The sequence below is a fragment of the Coregonus clupeaformis genome, unplaced genomic scaffold (assembly GCF_020615455.1).
Source record: "Coregonus clupeaformis isolate EN_2021a unplaced genomic scaffold, ASM2061545v1 scaf0120, whole genome shotgun sequence".
Taxonomy (NCBI): domain Eukaryota; kingdom Metazoa; phylum Chordata; class Actinopteri; order Salmoniformes; family Salmonidae; genus Coregonus; species Coregonus clupeaformis.
This window is the reverse complement of record NW_025533575.1, coordinates 164,363-170,812: the sequence shown is the minus strand read 5'-3', so window position 1 is coordinate 170,812 and position 6,450 is coordinate 164,363.

Below are 6,450 nucleotides of genomic sequence, written 5' to 3'. Positions count from 1 at the left end.
AGACCTATATCATAGAGGCCTATATCATAGAGACCTATAGAGACCTATATCATAGAGACCTATATCATAGAGACCTATAGAGACCTTTTGCTTATTGTACTGTTAGACTGAAACCATGTGTTTGTTTGGCATTGAACCTGAAATAGCATTGTGTGCATATGTACGTGTATTGGAGTATACCTGCTGTGTGTGTGTGTGTGTGTGTGTGTGTGTGTGTGTGTGTGTGTGTGTGTGTGTGTGTGTGTGTGTGTGTGTGTGTGTGTGTGTGTGTGTGTGTGTGTGTGTGTGTGTGTGTGTGTGTGTGTGTGTCGTGTGTGCGTGTGTGTGGTGTGTGTGTGTGTGTGTGTGTGTGTGTGTGTGTGTGTGTGTGTGTGTGTGCGCGCTTGGGTGCAAACGGGTGTGCTTACTGTAGGTGCATACTTGTCGGTGTGTGCTTTGTACTGAGAGGTAGAACAATGGGACACTTTCACCAGCCTCACAGCCATTGGAGAAACATTATAGCTTCTCACTGGGCTGCTCAGACCACTAAGCCTCTGAGGCTCATAGAGACCTATATCATAGAGACCTATATCATAATAATATGCCATTTAGCAGACGCTTTTATCCAAAGCGACTTACAGTCATGCGTGCATACATTTTTTTTTTGTGTATGGGTGGTCCCGGGGATCGAACCCACTACCTTAGCGTTACAAGCGCCGTGCTCTACCAGCTGAGCTACAGAGGACCACTATCATAGAGGTCTATATCATAGAGGCCTATATCATAGAGACCTATAGAGACCTATATCATAGAGACCTATATCATAGAGGCCTATATCATAGAGGCCTATATCATAGAGACCTATATCATAGAGACCTATATCATAGAGACCTATAGAGATCTATATCATAGAGACCTATATCATAGAGGTCTATATCATAGAGACCTATATCATAGAGACCTATATCATAGAGGCCTATATCATAGAAGCCTATATCATAGAGGCCTATATCATAGAGACCTATATCATAGAGGTCTATATCATAGAGACCCATAGAGACCTATATCATAGAGGCCTATATCATAGAGACCTATAGAGACCTATATCATAGAGACCTATATCATAGAGACCTATAGAGATCTATATCATAGAGACCTATATTATAGAGGCCTATATCATAGAGTCCTATATCATAGAGGCCTATATCATAGAGACCTATAGAGGCCTATATCATAGAGGCCTATATCATAGAGACCTATATCATAGAGACCTATATCATAGAGAGCTATAGAGACCTATATCATAGAGATCTATATCATAGAGACCTATAGAGACCTATATCATAGAGACCTATATCATAGAGACCTATATCATAGAGGCCTATATCATAGAGACCTATAGAGACCTATATCATAGAGACCTATATCATAGAGGCCTATATCATAGAGACCTATAGAGACCTATATCATAGAGGCCTATATCATAGAGACCTATAGAGACATATATCATAGAGGCCTATATCATAGAGACCTATATCATAGAGGCCTATATCATAGAGACCTATATCATAGAGGCCTATATCATAGAGGCCTATATCATAGAGATCTATATCATAGAGATCTATATCATAGAGACCTATATCATAGAGGACTATATCATAGAGACCTATAGAGACCTATATCATAGAGACCTATATCATAGAGACCTATATCATAGAGACCTATATCATAGAGACCTATAGAGACCTATATCATAGAGACCTATAGAGACCTATATCATAGAGACCTATATCATAGAGACCTATATCATAAAGACCTATATCATAGAGACCTATAGAGACCTATATCATAGAGACCTATATCATAGAGACCTATAGAGACCTATATCATAGAGACCTATATCATAGAGACCTATCTGATGAAGGACAATAATGACTCAATCACAGGCTCTGTTATATTCAGATTATGAGGAAATACTTTACAATGTACAGCTGTGTGTTATATACAGAGCCTTCAGAAAGGATTCACACCCCTTGACTTATTCCACATGTTGCTGTGTTACAGCCTGAATTCTAAATGGATTCAATTGATTGATTTTTTATCACCCATCATACATAATACATAATGACGAAGTGAAAACATGTTTTTAGAATTGTTTTGGACATTTATTGAAAATGAAATACAGAAATTGAATTTACATAAGTATTCACACCCCTGAGTCAATACACGTTAGAATCACCTTTGGCAGCGATTACAGCTGTGAGTCTTTCTGGGTACGTCTCTAAGAGCTTTACAAACCTAGATTGTACAATATTTGCACATTATTCTTTAAAAAATTCATCAAGCTCTGTCAAGTTGGTTGTTGATCATTGCTAGACAGCCATTTTCATGTCATGCCATAGATTTTCAAGCCGATTTAAGTCAAAACTGTAACTAGGCCACTCAGGAACATTCAATGTCGTCTTGGTAAGCAACTCCAGTGTATATTTGGCCTTGTGTTTTAGCTTAGCGTCCTGCTGGAATGTGAATGTGTCTCCCAGTGTCTGGTGGAAAGCAGACCAACCAGGTTTTACTCTAGGATTTAGCCTGTGCTTAGATCCATTCAGTGTTTTATTTTTTACCCATCTACCAATAGGTGACCTTCGTTGCGAGGCATTGGTCTTTGTGGTTGAATCTGTGTTTGAAATTCACTTCTCGACTGAGGGACCTTACAGAGATAATTGTATGATGGAGTATAGAGATGAGACAGTCATTCAAAAATCATGTTACAAAAATCATGTTAAACACTATCATTGCACACAGAGTGAGTCCATGCAACTTGTTATGTGACTTGTTAAGCACAATGTTACTCCTGAATGTATTTAGGCTTGCCATAACAAAGGGGTTGAATACATATTGACTCAAGACATTTCAGCTTTTCATTTTTAATTAATTTGTAAACATTTCTGAAAACAGAATTCCACTCTGACATTATGGGGTATTGTGTGTAGGCCAGTGGCACATAATCTCAATGTAATCTTTGTTGATATACTTTTATAATATAATTAATAGATGTTGCATTAGACATATTTAAAATAAAACGTGTAAAACTCAGTGGTTGCTATGGATTTAATACTAAAGGAAATGATCAAACAAGTAAAAAATGCAGCATTAAACTATCCCCAGGTTTTATTCTAAAATGAGCAGTGTTCGGATCTCTATAGCACCTCTGCAACATGACAAATGCGCGGGCGTGTCAAAAACCCCGGCCTTGGTGATGGCTGTCAATCAACACTTGTCATTCCGTTCTGTCTGTGTCTGTGCGCGCTCCTGTCCAGTCCTGTGGGAGTTGCTGGGGTACTTTAGGATATCCTCTCCCGCTACTTTATTACCCCGCTCCGAAGACAGCTATGCGAGGAGGGCTGGCGCATGGGCTAAGCACTGGGCGAAACTCTCCCAACTCTACTCAACTTTCAACTCATTCACTCTCTCTCTCTCTCTCTCTCTAAACTCAAACATCGACTAGAGGACTGTGGAAGTTGTCAGGCTCTCTGCCGCTATCTTCAAGTATACCGCTACCGGACGCCCCGTGCGAGACTTCAATCCAGCTCTGCCTGTCACACGGCTCGCGCCGCCGGGGACTGGAGTTTACAGGGGGCTTTATTAAAGGAATGCATACTTGAAGGGGAACAATAAATGTCTGGATATCCTCTGGCTCTGAAGATGTTGCTGCTGTGAAACTTTCTCTTCTTGGCTACATGGTTTCACTGAGTGTGACTGGCGTTCGTGCGTTTGTAAGCAGGCTGGGGTAGACTACTAAAGGTGGAGTCATCATACCGTAGTTCATATTTTCTTTTGTTTCACGCACTCTGTCCGTAGCAGCTTCTGTCATCTCACTAACTGGAATACTTCGCATTTGTTTATTTTGCGTGAAACAGAGACGCTGTGTAATCGATTGGAGACTGAGCAACTAATTGCGAAATCATTTGTATTGTACACCTGTTGCTTATTGCTATGCTATCTATGCCAGCGGAGCAAACAACTGTCTCCACCGCGGTGAACAGGAGAGCTAAGAACGATTTCCGAGACGGAGGAGCGAACTGAGCGGGTTCTTTTGGAACAGACAGAAAAACTTTTCTTTGGAACTTGAAATTAGTCAACGACAAAAGGAACTCCCGTGCCAAGTGTAATTTAACGGAGGTGGAATTTGTATATTTTTCGGGGGAAACTCATACTTGTATGATCGGTCGTTCATAAAGTTGTTCTCTCAACGAAGAGACTTCGTTCTGGAACTCTGGAACTCAGCAGAAAGTTTTGGAACGCCGAACGCTCAGGGGGAAACGGTCGTGCAACTAATCGATACAAGTAAGGACAAATTATTTTATATCGTGCCACGGATTATAATGAATGTTTATGGTTACTTTTAAACTAGGGAATGAATGCGCTTTTGTATCAGCATAAACTCTCCCCATTGTGCACGCTTCATTTCACTTATATAAGTTTCAAAATAGCCTCCCCGAGAGTTGGAATTTGATACAGTTATTTTATTTGACAAAACTTTGGGGTCAATTAAACTCCTTGCTGAATGTGGGGTTTGTGTGTCTGCAGGCCTATATCTGCAAACCCGGCGAACTGTTCTAAATTAACTCAGTGACTGTGGTCAAAATGGAGACTAAATGTGTTCAAGAAAACTATTCCAACAGAAAATCCTGTTTTCTTTCCGACGTGCAGAAAAGCTTGCTTGGGTGTATAGGCCTATTTTTTATTTTCTTCTCGTTTTAAATTATGCAATCTTCATTATTAGGCTAAAGTTTTGAATTACTTTGTTGATTGTAATTTTCTTGGAGGTGAGGCTTTAGGTCGTTCCCATTTTAGGTCAATGGGTCTAATTAGTGGTCGAGTTTGACCTCTGACATTAAGGTCGCTTATAGCTTTAGTTAGACAACTGAATGAATACATGACAACTGTTAAATGCTTCGTAAGCGGCTGGATAAGCAACAGCTAATTTCAGTCATTCAAGTTTTCTGACGCATCACTAAATTGATTTAGGCCGCTAATATGGTCTGCTGTGCAGTGTGCGGAGAATAGTTGCTGGTCTATTCTATTCTATTCTAATTTACTTACACTGTCATCTTCTATGCATTTATATTATTTTAAGACTATTTTACATAGGCCTACCGGATCAGACAGTAATATAGGTCAGTGTGCGACAGAAACCGTAACTGCGCTACTCTCCCTATAGTTGTTCAAACCAGTCTAACCCTGTCAATACTGTTTTAAATCACACACACAAAATACGATTATCAGGTATGAGATTATCGAGTGGCACCCCAAAATAGAATGTTGCCAATGTAATTATTAGCCTTTGTGTTAATGAAAAACAATCTATCAAAAAATCTGAATGAAATCACATCTAAGTTGAGGAATATAATATCCATTTTAGATCCAACTTGAGTAGGCCTATTTTCCCGTTGTAGGAAATTGCAACACTGTAGTAATTATTGGGTCATTATTTATCCATCTTCTAAATGGTCATTTCCAACAGAAACAGACTGTGTGCTTTTATATTTCACTCACATAAGTTATCTCTCTGAAATTATATGAAGGAAATGTCGCTTTCATAGACAGACAATATCAGAATATTAATGAATTTAATTTATGAAGTTTAATTAAGTTTAATCTCCTCTCTCATCATCCCTGACTCATATCTTGATATCATCCAACAGCCAATATAATGAACCATCAGATCTTACCTCAGAGTAGACCTGAGGCGGTCTCTATCTTACCTCAGAGTAGACCTGAGGCGGTCTCTATCTTACCTCAGAGTAGACCTGAGGTTGTCTCTATCTTACCTCAGAGTAGACCTGAGGCGGTCTCTATCTCCTCGTGAGGCTGTCTCTATCTTACCATAGACCTGAGGCGGTCTCATAAGACGCGTCTCTATCTTACCTCAGAGTAGACCTGAGGTTGTCTCTGTCTTACCTCAGAGTAGACCTGAGGCGGTCTCTATCTTACCCTGGTCTCTATCTTCCCGATAGACCTGAGCGGTCTCTATCTTACCTCAGAGTAGACCTGAGGTTTCTCTTCTCTCAGAGTAGACCTGAGGCGGTCTCTATCTTACCTCAGAGTAGACCTGAGGCGGTCTCTATCTTACCTCAGAGTAGACCTGAGGCGGTCTCTGTCTTACCTCAGAGTAGACCTGAGGCGGTCTCTGTCTTACCTCAGAGTAGACATGAGGCTGTCTCTTTCTTACCTCAGAGTAGATATCGGTCTCAGAAAGCAGAGAGCTGAAAGGACCATGCTGTCAACATTACCAACATTAGGGGAAATCCTACTAGAGCCTTTCCTCTTTAGTATTATTAACTAATGTGAACTCCCCACAAGGAATATACTCACAAAATGGTTAAAACAATGTGCGTTAGGAAAGACGTGGTGTCTTTTACCAAACGTGTCAGTCAGTGAATAACCAGACTGGTTAAAACAGGTGTCTGT